Consider the following 15,888-nt stretch of genomic DNA (forward strand, 5'->3'; position numbering starts at 1 on the left):
AGGGCAGCAAAGACTGGTGTTAATATAACATCCATACTTGAACCTGTTTCTGAGATTTGACCAATTGCGGTCAACCCTCTCCATGCGGGTGTCGACTGCAGACGACAAGTTCCAATTTATTTTTGTTTTCAGAATTGAACAGTTTCATGAGCATATTTAAAATCAGCATGAAAAATGCATTAAAATGAGTACAAACAAGCCTGGTATTGGTTCAGTGGTTCTTGAGATAGCTCTTGATATTTTGAGAAAATATGTCAAAACATGGACTTTTTTACGTTGAAGCCTATGGCTAGCTTGAAGAGTATTAACAATTGTCGAAAAGTAAAATTATTATAATATGTGAAAGGAAGAGAAAAAAGAAACCTTGCCCAAAAATTTGAAGAAAAAAAAAAAGTTTGGTTTTAGGCTAAAAAGCAGTTTTATCTTGCAAAAGGCTTGATTTCTTACATGCATATTTTTTCAGCCGCTTTGAAATTGAAGCCCTTTTCCGTTATCTTTTTTTCTGATTACTTAAAAAAACCTGAAAAGAAAATTATATGATTAAATGAAAATTTTTAAACTGCACCCATTGTCTGAGACACAAACCTTTCCTTATCAATTTTGATTTTCAACTTTATAGAAAATGAAATGAAAGAAATTCAACAGTACTTGAAAATATATGTAAATGCGTACATTTATGTTATGTAACTTATGTTTGATGTTTCTGCTTCAAATTATTTCAGCAGTATTTGGTGTTCTGTTGTTTTTGTATTTAGCAAGATAACTGTATTTAATTTGAAAAAGCAGCCAATGGGCTATTCCAGTTAAAATCCTTACACCCCCACAGAAGACATGACCTTAGTCTCCCACACAGGGAGTGTGAATTTGAAAATGGTGTTACCTGAATGAGTGACTCCAATTGAAATCTACACCCCCTGTGTGAGAGATTAATGTCATGTCTTCCATAGTGGTGTATGGATTTCATTACTGTTGATTAATTTAGGGAAATTCACCCTAGGCTGTTATGACACTGCGGTTTGGTGCGGCATGATCCATTGGGGGTTTAGTCACATTGAGTGCATTTTGAGATTAACCCTAACCCAACTAGGACTCACTAAAGCTCACTTTTAAAACCACTCTGCGTGCATGCATTCCACGTGACTTGATGACGCAATCAGACCAAGTCATATATACCCAGGGAATCGCTGGCGGGCCAACGCCACCTGTGTAGCTACATGCTGGGGATCTTCTGCGTGGCATGCGAGGGGTCCGAGGCTCGAATCCCAGGGGTGCCAAGTGACTTTCTTCTTCATCTTCTCTCCTTTTTCGTTCCTTCTTTCCCTTCCGATAGCCAAAAAAACACGGGTAGGGTTAGGGTTAATGGCAAAGAAGGTGCTTATGTCCATGCAGTTTCAATGCTCTACCACATCATTTCGCTATAACACTTGCCCAGAGGGTGTAGATAACCCTTTGTAGTAGACACTGACACTAACTCCATGTTCATGATTTTGTGACTTATCCCCATTTTAGATCTACAGACCTCAATTGTGACATGATCAAGGGGAATGAGTCACATGTCGGCAATTTTCAATTAGAAGTTTTTACATCATTTTCTGGCAGTTTATGAATGATACATTTTGATGCAAAACCCCATTAAAATCGGACATCTGGTAACCGAGTTATGAGCATATTTATCAAAGGCTGAAAACAATATAAAACAAAAGAATTAGAACACTGTTTTTGTCAATATCTCAAAAACAATATTAGCGACATCCGACTCATTCCTCTTGATCATGTCACAATTGGACTCTGGGAAGCATAGTCTTTTGAAGATTATTGGTCATAAATTGAAATATATGACCAAACAAAATACACACATTTGACTAATTTTCTTGCTTTTTCATAATCAGTCAAATAAATATGGATTTTTTGCTAGTATATATTAATTGAAATGGAGGAGTAATCAATGAAAAAATTGTTTTATTTTTTACATGTATTGCAATGTGTCCGATACATTCCACTCTCTGCAATCCTGGTATGTTTGATTTATGTACATATAATATTGTTAGATATATACAAAATCAGTGTAATTGGGCTGTTCTATTTAAAATTCACACCGCTGTGGAAGATTTTACTGCCATCTCAATTCCAGTTGCATCTTATGGTCAAACCAGCTGGAAAATTTTGCTAGGTTTACGCGAAATTCCAGCTGAAAATTGTCGCATTTTATCTAATCCAGTTGAAATTTGCCCAATTTGGCCTAAGATTATTCAAGTTTGTTAGGAATTCCTAAATTTGCCCAATTTAGAAAATTTGGTTTGGAATCCCAAAATCTCCCACACATTTCCCACTTTTTATGGATGAAAAAGGTTGGATTTGGAATAAGTTAAATTTGGTTGGAATTCCACAGTGGGGTTGTGGTTTTCAATTAGAACAGTCCATATTACTGATAAAGACTTTTCTTGAAACTCTGGTGTATGAATGTAAACTATACGATATGTTTTATCAATTTTATGGGTGTCCTGTTTTTTACTTTCGAGGCCAGAATATAGTATTAGTCTGATGTTTTGTGTTCATTTTGACAATGGGATATATGTTACTGCTAATTTTGCCGCTGTAATAATATATCATGAAACAAAGTCCTCAACAAAGGTAATAAGTTGAGCCAAAATTCAGTGCACCACCCAAAGACGCTACACCAATGAGTACCGACTCGGTATTGCCCTGTGTTTAATACTATGGCAAATCCTCTATCTCGGTTAGTCACCAAATAGTCTGTATCTCAGACCTGCTGCATTTATCGGCAAAAACCCGATATCAGATGATCGGCGCATCTTCAAGTGTGAGCGTAAAGGATTATGTAAGTAGCACTTAACGTGCATTATCGGTACAACGCAATACTTGCACAATGCAGACAAGCATATGCACACTTTAGATGGAAGTTTGATGGGTGCATAGAGAAATAATGCGGAGGTACACTATATTGCCCTTCATATGAGCGACATGCAGACATAGCTGAGTATGTACTCTTTGTGTCCAATGGGCTATTCCAGTTGAAATCCATACTCCCCCTGTGGAAGATTTTGGAAATTACTTCCACAGGGGGTATGAATTTTAAATGTAATTAGCATATTAGGCAGCTCTATTTGAATTTCATACACCCTCTGAGAAAGATTCAACCTGGATCTTCCACAGAAGGAGGGTGAGTTTCAAATGGAGTTGCCTAATGTGCTCTTTCAATCTGAAATTCATACTCCCCCTGTGGCATATATTTCCCAAATCTTCCACAGGGGTAGTGTGGATTTTAAATGGAATAGACCAAGTCTTTGGTGCATCATCAAAATTTGCACTGGAGAAATGAAGATGCAGCATTTTCAAAATGGACACAAAATGCAATTTTAGATATTGAAACATTCTTGTTGATTTATAGTTGATATTTATTTATAGTGTTTGTGTGTGTGTTAAATATGATTTGTGCATATATATAAAGATGATTTTATGTATATATAGTTGTAGGTCACAGTATATATAAGTTATTTGATTTCAGGGTAAACAAATCTGTATTCCATAATTGTTATTACTATTTATGATCTGTTTGGTGTTTTTACATCCATAGTATTATAAACATTTCATCTATAAGTTCTACCTTATCAGCAACATGGAAGTAACAGTACTATTGGTTAAATTGTGATCATAAAACACATTTTACAGAAAGTATAATTACTTAATATTACAAGTTATATGAAGGGTATAAAATGTTTCAATAACATTAAAAAACATGTTTGGAAACTTGCTGCAAAACATTATATTATTATGTTATTTAAGGGCTGGGGTATGAACGTTTGGACAGTATTTATTTTGGGTCATTAGAGCACATCAGACATATCGAATTGCATTCTGAATACGAAGAATGTCATTCTGATATCAAATAATTTTGATTTTTTGAAATTCGCAATTTAATACAAATTTTATGGCAAATCATTAAAATTGATATTTTTGATATTTAACAGTACTTGAAGTAAACTTTATAAATCTGATGATTTATACTTAAAGTGTATGTAGGTGGGATGAAAAGTTGACGATCAATTGAAAATTTTGACCTTTCAGATTGAAGATATGGATTTTTTTTCCCAAAACACCCAAAAAAATTAGGTCTTTTTGGGAAAAAAATCCATATCTTCAATATGAAAGGTCAAAATTTTCAATTGATTTATATAATTTACTTGAGGACTGTTATATATCAAAATTTGAAAAATATCAAATTTTTATAATTTGTCATAAAATTTGTATTATATTGTGATTTTTAAAAATGAAAATTATTTGATATCAGAAAGACATGCTTCAGATTCAGAATGCAATTCGATAGGTCTGAGGTGCTCTCATGTCCCACAAAAAATACTGTCGAAACGCATAATAAACGCTATTTTGGATCCCTTAAGTGTTGACAAATTATTTAGCAAAAATATTTGCCAGAACAATATTTTGACAACATTTTTAAAATGTTGTTGTATGTTGTAGTGTGTCTCTTTTCAAAAGTTTCAAAAATGTTTTCATAACCTTATATAACCCGATATTTAAATGTTATTTAAGGGGGTACTACACCCCTGCCCAATTTTGTGCCTATTTTTGCTTTTTTCTCAAAAATTATAGTGCATTGGTGACAAGTAAGATGTGTATATTATAGGGGCAAGGAATACAACTACTGCACTGGAAATTTTATTTTAGCACAGACAGCAGTTGTGGAGTTACAGTCAAAAATGAGGGAAAACCAATATTTGATCAATAAATCAATAACTACTTGCCTTGAGGTGCTGAATTTTCAGTGCAGTAGTTGTAGTCCTTGCCCCTATAATATACATATCTTACTTGTCACCAATGCACTATAACTTTTGAGAAAAATGCAAAAATAGGCACAAAATTGGCCAGGGGTGTAATACCCCCTTAAACATGATTATAACATGTTATTGTTAACAATATAAAACATGGTTATAATGTTAATTGTATTAATGTTTTACAAACATTTTTGTGTTTGCTGGGTATTATTCAGTATGATAACAATGAATAATTGTCAATTGTTGCATCCTATAAGAAACAATACATCTACCAATCAGTTATAAAGCATGTACCGTATTCATTCCATTAACCACCCAGGGCGCTTAACAAAGTCATTTTGGGTGGGCACTTATTTTTGATATTGTTTACATAAGTACATATATGTAAAAAATGGCCCAGAATATGGACTTTGTGTGTAGAGGCCCTGTGTTTGATACACGAGTAGTTGCATGCATGGGTTCTGCGTATAAATGATAGAGGATCATGTGTAGTAAAGTCGCTGGGTGGGCGCTTATAGGGGCATGGGTGGTTAATGGAACGAATACAGTAATTCACACATGCATTTTGAACTAGGTACATCCGGACCCATTTATGGGAAATTATTTACTTAACCTACACTCGGGTCTATATACCTTTGTCAAGTCAGTAATTTAGATGTTGCTTTTTATTGTATCTATAAATGTAATGATGAAAAGTATACATTTTCAGAAAGGAAATAATGCAAGTAATCCAACTAGCATAACAGATTCGTGCAAAAATGAACAGTTTTTGAGCAAATCTCAAACTTTGATTTTATACTTTACTGACTCTAGGTTGGTATACAGACTATAGCAGTGTATTCCCAACTCAACATTTTTCCTATTTGAATAACACCAAAACTCACTTGAGCCCATACAGGCATAGTATAATATTTCTGTTAAATTACTTTTGTTAGTACAAAAGTAATCAAGTGATATTTGTAATAAATGTCAGAAAGGATTTATGTCCATTTTAAGCTGAAATAATGCAGAGAAATGACAAGAGAAAATATGTTTCTTGACCGTTTACCATGGAGCTCTATGGGAGATTTGTTATTACAATTAAGGGGGTACTACACCCCTGGCCAATTTTGTGCCTATTTTTGCATTTTTCTCAAAAATTATAGAGCATTGATGACAAGTAAGATATGTATATTATAGGGGCAAGGACTACAACTACTGCACTGGAAATGTTATTTCAGCACAGACAACAGTTGTGGAGTTACAGTCAAAAATGAGGGAAAACCAATATTTGATCAATAAATCCATAACTACTTGCCTCGAGTTGCTGAATTTTCAGTGCAGTAGTTGTAATCCTTGCCCCTATGATATACATAACTTACTTAGGCACAAAATTAATATCACTTCAAAATTCTTGTCTTTTTGTAACAAACACAAACAATTTGGCTGATTCCAATTTAGTTTAAATTGAAAAAAAGTAAACATTACAAAATATACCAAAAATCAGGTTTGAAAAAGTAACAAAATTATTTAAGTTTATGATATTTATATTATGCCCAAAGATGACTGACATGTTGCATTATGGTGATGACTGACATGTTGCATTATGGTGATGACTGACATGTTGCATTATGGTGATGACTGACATGTTGCATTATGGTGATGACTGACATGTTGCATTATGGTGATGACTGACATGTTGCATTATGGTGATGACTGACATGTTGCATTATGGTGATGACTGACATGTTGCATTATGGTGATGACTGACATGTTGCATTATGGTGATGACTGACATGTTGCATTATGGTGATGACTGACATGTTGCATTATGGTGATGACTGACATGTTGCATTATGGTGATGACTGACATGTTGCATTATGGTGATGACTGACATGTTGCATTATGGTGATGACTGACATGTTGCATTATGGTGATGACTGACATGTTGCATTATGGTGATGACTGACATGTTGCATTATGGTGATGACTGACATGTTGCATTATGGTGACTTGTTCAATTTATTTATTATTATGATCATGATATTTCTGTAATCTTGATTCCCTTTTTTCACCCTTTCCCAAAAAACTAAACCCAAAATTATTATGTTACTAAATGTAACTGGGTGCATTCCTGGTCTCTATTATGTATATTCAAAAACAGTATTTTATTTCCTTCACTCAATAGTTTAATGTACTCTGTATTGATTGATCTTGAAATTATGGAAATTATTTTGAATGAAAAGTGAATTTGTAATTTGCATTAGAAGGGCAGGGTATGGAAATTAGAAATAAATGAAGATAATAAGCATGCAAAATATTGTATAACTATGTACTTATTGTGTCATTTACTAAATCTATAAAAAGGCATACATGTAGTCTTTTCACGTTTAACTCGGTCGATTCACAATACAATGTGCAAAAGGGAAAATGTTGACATCCAAAGCCCGCGTAATACGAATACAACACAGGAACATACGAGGGGGGTATCAAAAGTTTTAGAAATCGCACAGAAGTGAAAGAGCTATGTCAATGAAATTTTGTCAGTGCAATCACTGGTCCTTATGTACACTATGGTGCAAAAATGGTCTCATAAGTATGTTTACTTTTTTTTACAGGAGCTAGATGTCACTACCTGCCTATGTAACCGCATAACCAGCAAAATGGAGAAAATTGAGGCATGCAGCATGATTAAGTTTCATTTTCAGGGTTACAGTGCCCAGAAAATCTGTGATGAAATCAAAATTCCTGTTCCAAAAAGCGACAGTGACATATCACAATCACCACCGAAGATAACTTTCACTTCATCATCAATTTTCTAGGCACTGCAACCCTTTAAAAGCAGGATCTTAATAATGCTGCTTGCCTCAATTTTCTCAATCTTGCAGTTTATGCGCAGTAACTGGGGCAGCGGGTTATTGGCATCAAGTGCCACCTGTAAAAAAAGTAAACATACCTATGAGACCATTTTTGGACCATAATGTACATAAGGACCAGTGATTGCACTGACAAAATTTCATTGATATAGCTCTTTCACTTCTGGGCGATTTCTAAAACTTTTGATACCCCTCGTATATGTCATTGTGTGTTTAAATGTCAATATAATGATGTTACACGCGAATGCGCAGTAAAACTAATTCACAATTATAGAAGATCCATTTTTTTCTATTGATCACACAGAATCCTTCATTGAGTTGTTTTCAACAATCATTATTATCACACTTTCACAAATTCAATGGTAGCTAGAACGGCTATGTCGACCCTCTAAGTCAAAAATTGAACTGCAAGAGCAACCGCTGGCAGCGCACCATATTGTGAATCGCCAGGATTGAGAAGATCGACATGTCTGCTTCTCACCTACTACTATCTGTTCAATTAGCTTAGATTCTTGTTTTTTAAGATATTTGAAATAATAAAAAAATGTGGTCAAAGTCATCAAAGAAAAGTGTTAGCACAGCCTTAGACCCAACGTGATTTATACTTTTCAAATTCCAAAGTTCAATTTGAAACCCCATTTCTTTTCAATTTATAAAACTACACATTTGTTTTCAGTTTGTTATTTGTTATTTTGGTTTGTTTGTTGAATACAAAATATGAGAAGATTTGGAAACAAAAGATTACAGAAAACAATTCTTTTAAAGTCACTGTATCTGAAAATGTCAAGCGAATGCTGATATTCTTGGGAAAGAATGGTGGTATTAAACTCAATTTACATTGTATTGATAAAAGCAGGTGAAATAAGAATGAGATCCATAATTTTGAATGTCATTGTTTAGGAAAAAATAATGCTCGGAATAATGTTATGCATAAAACGTAATCACGCTATTTAATTTCGTGTAACAAAAACCGGTGGACCATCATCACCTATAGAACCTATCCAATAACCGGAACGGTATAACAATTGAAATGGCAGAACAGATGGTGGACAGTTTTTTTTTTTGCTAAATTTGATAGGGTTTATGCCCTTAGTTGAGAATGGACCATCCCACTTGATTTGTGAAAAGGTTGCGAACCCTTTTGGTGGACCCAGGTAACTGCCTAAAATGAGGCAAAATTGAAAAGAAAGTAGGTTTTAAATTGAACTTCTGAATTTGAAAAGTGTAAATCACATTGGGTCTAAGGCTGTGCTAACACTTTTCTTTGATGACTTTGACCACAATTTTTTATTTTTTCATATATTTTAAAAATGCAAGAATCTAAGCTATTTGAACAGACAGTAGATTAAAATTTGATGTCCATCGATTTGATTAAAGCCTGTATCTACCCGAAGCCACATACTGATATTACTGCATAGTGTTACTCACTGTTGTGCACAAGTTATGGCAGTAACGGCCTTCTATAGGCGTGTGTCCTAGATAGGGTCTTGGTGAACCTTAATAAAATGTTAGTGAATCTGGCCAATCTTCGCAGGGGGTTAAGGATACCATATGTAGAAAATAATGACATGTCGATGGAGAGTCTACATCCCTGTCGTAGTGTGACATCAAAATCTATTGTTGCCAGGTCAACTGGTTCACGTTATCTGTGTTCGGAACCATGATCAAAATTACCACAATTCAATTGGTTGCTAGCAGGTGTGCAAACCAAGCGTGAACCAGTAACTAAGGCATGCCGTATTCACTACGAAAGCGAATATTCAGAACATTTCATTCACTTCAGATACAACGTCTCATCGAGTGTTGTAAGTGCATTCACACAGATGTGTCGCCAGCATGCCAACAAAACACACTTCTACACCTGTGTACGGCCATAAGATTCTTAGCATATGTAATTGGATACCACAACTGAAATACGCACATGACATTAGTCTGAGAGGAGACACAGTCTAGCATATTGAACCAGGGGTGTGATTCAAAGCTTGTGAAATATCCTGAAAGCAGTAGGAAATCCTGAAAAATTGCATGAAATTGGGCTAAAATACCTCAAAACAGGCTGATAATCAATCAATACAATAGCATAAATGTTGGCCACAAAAAATCAGGAAAAATCCTGTAGAATCACACCCCTGTTTGAAATCTGCTTTTTAATTTTGGAACAAAAACAAAACTGAAAACTTTAAAAAGACAAACCCATACACCCCTATGGAAGACATGACCTTAATCTTTCACACAGGGAGTGTAAATTTCAAATAGGTTTACCTGAATGGGTGACTACATCTGAAGGTACCAGTTATGTTAACCCCCTATATATCCTAAACAAAGACAGATATATCTCATAATTGGAACCGGCAGCCAATAGCTGCATCTTTTAGCTAGAATTTAAGACCTCATTCATTGAAATTGTTCTAGAAATAAAAACACAACAATCCAAATACCCAAGGAAGATGGCAATTTAAAAGTTGCAGTTTGCTCCATTGCAAGCCCTATTGATATGTACACAAAGCGTTCGCGAACAAGAGAATTAGCACCGTGCTTCCATTGATTAGCATTTAAAACTAGCCTCGTGCTTTCATTGATAGAACACAAAAGTGCAACTTCTGATTTTGTTTTAGATCACAGTTTCTTTAATTTTCAACCAATTTCAACAAAATAAGGTCTTAAATCAGAGCTAAAAGGTACAGGTATTTGCTGCTTGTTCTAATTTTGACATATTTGTCTTTATTTGGGATATACAGGTGTGAACACAACTGGTACCTTAATTTTTTGGCTTACTGTATACCCCCTATATGGGAGATCAAGGTTATGTGTTCCATAGGGATGTATGGATTTTAACTGGGAAGCCCAGTGCATTCTGGGATTAGCTAATCAAATCTTAACATGAGGCAGAACACTAACAAGAAAGAATATTTTTCAGATAAATTTTATATTTATTTCAATTCTGCATGTATCATCAGCACATGCACAAAGAAGTTTTCTACAATATGGCAAAATATTCCATATTTCGCAAATATTCTCATAATCATACATGTACGTGTACATATAAAACATAGCGTATATATATTTTTTTCATAATAGTATGAAATCAAACTTTGGAAAAATCTAAACAATATTTTTTATTTTTTGCAATTTTGACAGCAAATAGCAACAACTCCAGCTGTTAAGTTTACATAAAGAAACTGCAAATGTCCATTGATGGTATAAAGAATTTACTGTACATATTTTGTCGTCTGCTTAAGATACTGTCGCATATCTCAAAAGGCTGCCTTGTGTGATTTTTATTATCACTGTTGTATTTCATATTATTTTATATTTCAGCTTGCTTCTTTCTTTCATGGATGGACATAAGATTGTAATATTCCAATAATTACCTCAACATTAATATATAAAGTTAATTTTACTATTGTAGCTTGTCACAATTCGATGACAATAATAAAGAAAATCAAACAAGGCAGCCTTTTGTGATATGACAGTATGTGAAACAGATGACGATTTAATAAATAATATATTTTACTGTCTGTACAAATAGGTGAAGTAATTTTCTACAGCAACTGGGAGATTATTCACCTAAAATTTCCATATGTGTAAAGATGTAAATCAATACACCCTCTATGGAAGACATGACTTTAATCTCCTCCCAGACAGGGGTGTAGATCTCAAATGGAGTCACCCATTCAAGTATACCCCATCACACTCCCTGTGCAAAAGATTTAGGTCACGATTTCCATATACAGGGGGTGTGTGGATTTGCAATAGTCCAATGCTTGTGTACCAATCGTCGAGGCCTCTCGCTATTCCGAAGGTCCGCCATTCCGAAGGTTCGCTATTCCGAAGGTTCGCTTTTCCGAACGTGTAATTTTACCATTCGCTATTTCGAATGTAATTAAAGGTTCGCTATTCCGAAAAAACGGTTCTCTATTACGAAGGTTCTCTATTACGAAAATTCCCAAAACACAAATAGGTTCTCTATTCCGAAAATAGAAAGGTTCTCTATTCCGAATATGAAAAAAGGTTCTCTATTCCGAATTTTCAAATATGGGTCCTCTATTCCCAAAACGAATAAAGGTTCTTTATTCTGAAACAAGTCACCGTGTTATATGACAAAATGGTTCTCTATTCCGAATACCAATTCCGCTTTACAATGTGTCATTTTCTTTTATCTTGAGTTCTTCTAATTACATGTAAAGGTAGAGAACAGTTTGAGGTTTGTAACTATGGAGTCTGCAATGTTTTGCACGTGAAGAACAATAGAAAATTAGCTACTTTGCATACAATTTGCATATAAGGTAGTCACCTCACCGTCATCATGCATGGTCATCAAGTATTGCCAATCAGTCAAACTGAAAATTCAACATAATTTTACGATGATGTAGGCCTACATCCAGTGTCGCCGACAAAGGGGGCGTTACCCCGGGGTCCTAGGGGGCCCGTAAAAAGTGAAGAAAACATACCTGACTGTGGGGGCAGTAAAAGCAAAGAAAAGGGACCTCAGGGGCCCGCAAAAGGTAAAGAAAAGATACCTTGTAATAAGACATATTTTCTTTGCTTTAGGGCCTACGGGTCAACAAAGGTCTCCTTTCTTGTCCATTAGGCCTAAGGTATCTCTTCTTTGCTTTTTACAGGCCCTCCAAGGTCTCTTTTTATGAGTCCATTAAGGTATCTTTTCTTTGCTTATTAAGCTGTTTTACATACTCACTAAGCTCTTTTCTTTCCTTTACGGGCCTCATTTCGGAATAAAGATGCTGTTTTAGATTTTGGAATGGAGAACCCTTTTTTTCATATTCGGAATAGAGAACCTTTTTTCATATTCGGAGTAGAGAACACGATGACTTATTTCAGAATAAAGAACCTTCTTTCGTTTTCGGAATAGAGAACCCATTTTTTCATATTCGGATAGAGAACCCTTTTTAATATTCAGAATAGAGAACCTTTTCTGTTTTCGGAATAGAGAACCTTCGTAATAGAGAACCTTCTTCATTTTCGGAATAGTGAACCTTCAGAATAGCGAATCTTCAGATTAGCGAACCTTCGGAATAGCGAAGTTCATCGTTATAGACAAATCCAACTTCACACATTAGCTGGGTCCCTGTCGTGTCCACAAAAGAATGATGAAAGTTTACAACACAATACAATATGAAATTGAATTTTAATCCACCCAATTGGGCAGTCACAACACCCGTTTGGTGCGGAGGGGACCCAGTAATGGCCAAATGAATTCTGACCATCACTTGGCTCATTGGATTCATCTATAGAGTCTCTGGGCAGACTAATACAATATTTTTATTGACAGCGCTGTAGGTCTGCTACAAATTTTTTAATTTGTGGGCATTTTTGTAAAAATTGTGTTTACATCCAGGTTTAAATGCAAGTCAGTGAAGCAAATGGTCATTGAGGGGATTATGAACTGGTACATATTTATACAAATATTAACTGTCTATGAGTGTGATGGTCGAAATATAATCGGCTCGTGGAATGGAACAATACATGTACATCTTTCACCGAATTATTATATTTCGACCATTACACAAATTGAAGACAGTTAATATTTGTTATCACTCAAACATAAATTCTGTTGCTCAAAAATACTATTTAACATAGGGAATACATTTTTTCATCAACATAACACCATGTTTTGCCGTGACATACTTCACATATTGGTGTCCACCCCATAACTAAATCGGCGAGTCTAAGAGTCAGCGAACGGCTTGACGCAGGCGTACTACGGCGCAGCACTATGATGGTAAAAACTATCACACGGAGGGGCTGATGGTAAAAATGATAAATGGTAAAAACCAATGAACTGTCTAGAATTTATGTATGAGTGATATAATATTTAAATATTAATGTCATGTACACACAAACATCAATAGTGATTTTATTGTACAACCGTCAATAAAATCAGACTAGATTAAAGACTGAATTGAAAAGACTAGTTTGTGTCTGACGTCAGGGCAAAGGCGCGGCGGGATTGGTTGCTGACCTGCACAGTAGGACATTTTTGGTCTGGTTGACAGGACGTCATATGCAAACTAGTCTTTTTAATTCGGTCTTCAATTATAGATCTCTTTATTTTGTATCCAATCTTGCATCTAGGGTCCCCAATATTGATCAATCAAATTGATCGTGTATGGGCTGCATAAGACTCATCAAATTAACCAGTGTTAAACACTTGGCTATTCAGAATCTAACCTCTTTGAGGAAGTCCACACTCCCCCATGGAAGATATTGGCAATATCTTATAAGGAGTATGAATTTCAAATGGAATTAGCATATATATACAAACTCTATTTAAAACTCACGCTCCCTCTGTGGAAGATTCAAGGTGAATCAGAGGTTGTATGAAATTCAAAGAGCAGCCTAATGTGTTCCTTCCATTTGAAATTCATACTCCCCATGTGGAAGAAATGTCCAAAATCTTCCACAGGGGTAGTGTGTATATAAATGGAATAGCCTAATGCGCTATATGAGTGGCTTGCGATACACGATGCATGGGCCAATTTAATTATACAATGTTTGCCAACATTTTTCAATTAATTGCTACAACACAACACATTATTAAAATTAAATTCAAAAATTTTGGGATTTATCGTGTACAATACCAATTCACCTGCAGCTTCTGCACACTTTATAGATTTTCGCCGACCATATAATGCCCAAGACACACCTTATAATTCATTAAACAATATTCAGGGATGCAGCTAAATTGAGCCACAGTCCCCTAGTCTATCCACATGCAACCATCGCAACCAGGATCAGCTCCCCGACTAATGTACAGGTATGAACCAACACAATCAGCAGCTAGTTCCATGCCCAGGCAAATTCCCAAGTTAGTGCAATTTGTTTCATGAGAACATTTCCCAACCACAATGCAGCTTGAACTCTGATGACTTATCAACTGTGCTAACTTGACTGCCAAACTTACTAGGTATATTTGCACTCTAGAAGCATGCATAGCATGCACTTGTCCATTTAACGTATACCAAACATAGAAAAGTAATCTTAAATTGTAAGTTCACTCTCCGTACATGTCCAACACTTACATTAGATTTTTTTCCTATTTGTCAGAATTTTCCACCCAACATGAAAACATCAATATAAAAGCCAAAACAAATAAATTTAATTTAATAATTTTAAAAAATCATATCATAAAAGAGATGTAAATTTCTAACACATATTCTTTCCAACCCAAATAAAAATTTGTAACACTTTCTGTGAGGATAATGACCTTTTTCAGTACTGATTTACAGATATAAGTAAAGAATCCATTGAAGTGGGCTAAATTTCCAGTTGAAATCCATATACCCTCTGGAAGGTATGACCTTAACCTCCCACACAGGGAGTGTGCATTTGAAATGGGGTTACTTAATTTGAAATCTTACACCCCCCTGTGTGGGAGATTAAGGTCATGTCATCCATAGGGGGTGTATGGATTTCCATTAGATCAGCCCAAAGTAAACTTTGCTGGGGGTCCACAGCATAATGCAGTCTCTTATACAACGGGTAGTCTATTTTGCTTCACTCAAGACATCAGCATCCGCATCACAGGATGGCGCACCTGTAGGACGCAGTCACTTCTCGCCAAATCGCCCGCTACATATGCACCGCCTTTGATCGTGCGTGCATCACACACAGACGTTACTGTCTCAAGAAAGACAAATTGATAATTACCATCAGTTTACATGTGCTCCTTGACAGTGTCAATTAATTGAGTTGCATATGGGCTCTGTTTAATGATTATCTTAATGAAGGGAGCCTTCATACCACATGTGACCTGCTACCATGAAATGAGCTGTTGGTAGTTTTGAGATGTACTGACTGATGTGTTTGTGTTCTCCGATTCACATGCACCTGTTCAAGACAATAGTATGTCTTTTGTAAATGGGTGTACAATGGGCCTTTCATGAAGGACATACTATAATATTTTGCAGTAAACCTTCGAAGTCTGCACTAACAATGTGTATGGCGCAAATTTCATTCATAAATTTCCACTCGGCAACAGCAGATCGCCTCAGCAGCCAATCAGAGAAAATACGCTCTTGTCAAAGATTTACTGCAAAATATTATACTGGCATGTACAGGTGCACAGCAAACAAAGAACACCAACGCAGCAGCCAGGATGTCTCGAAACTACCAACTTGCGAATTAACGCTCATTTTGTGGTAGCAGGTCACATAATGTTAACATCAGTATAATGAAGGCCCTCAAAGCTTAAATTGTAACA

Source organism: Amphiura filiformis, chromosome 7 (genome assembly GCF_039555335.1).
Source record: "Amphiura filiformis chromosome 7, Afil_fr2py, whole genome shotgun sequence".
Taxonomy (NCBI): domain Eukaryota; kingdom Metazoa; phylum Echinodermata; class Ophiuroidea; order Amphilepidida; family Amphiuridae; genus Amphiura; species Amphiura filiformis.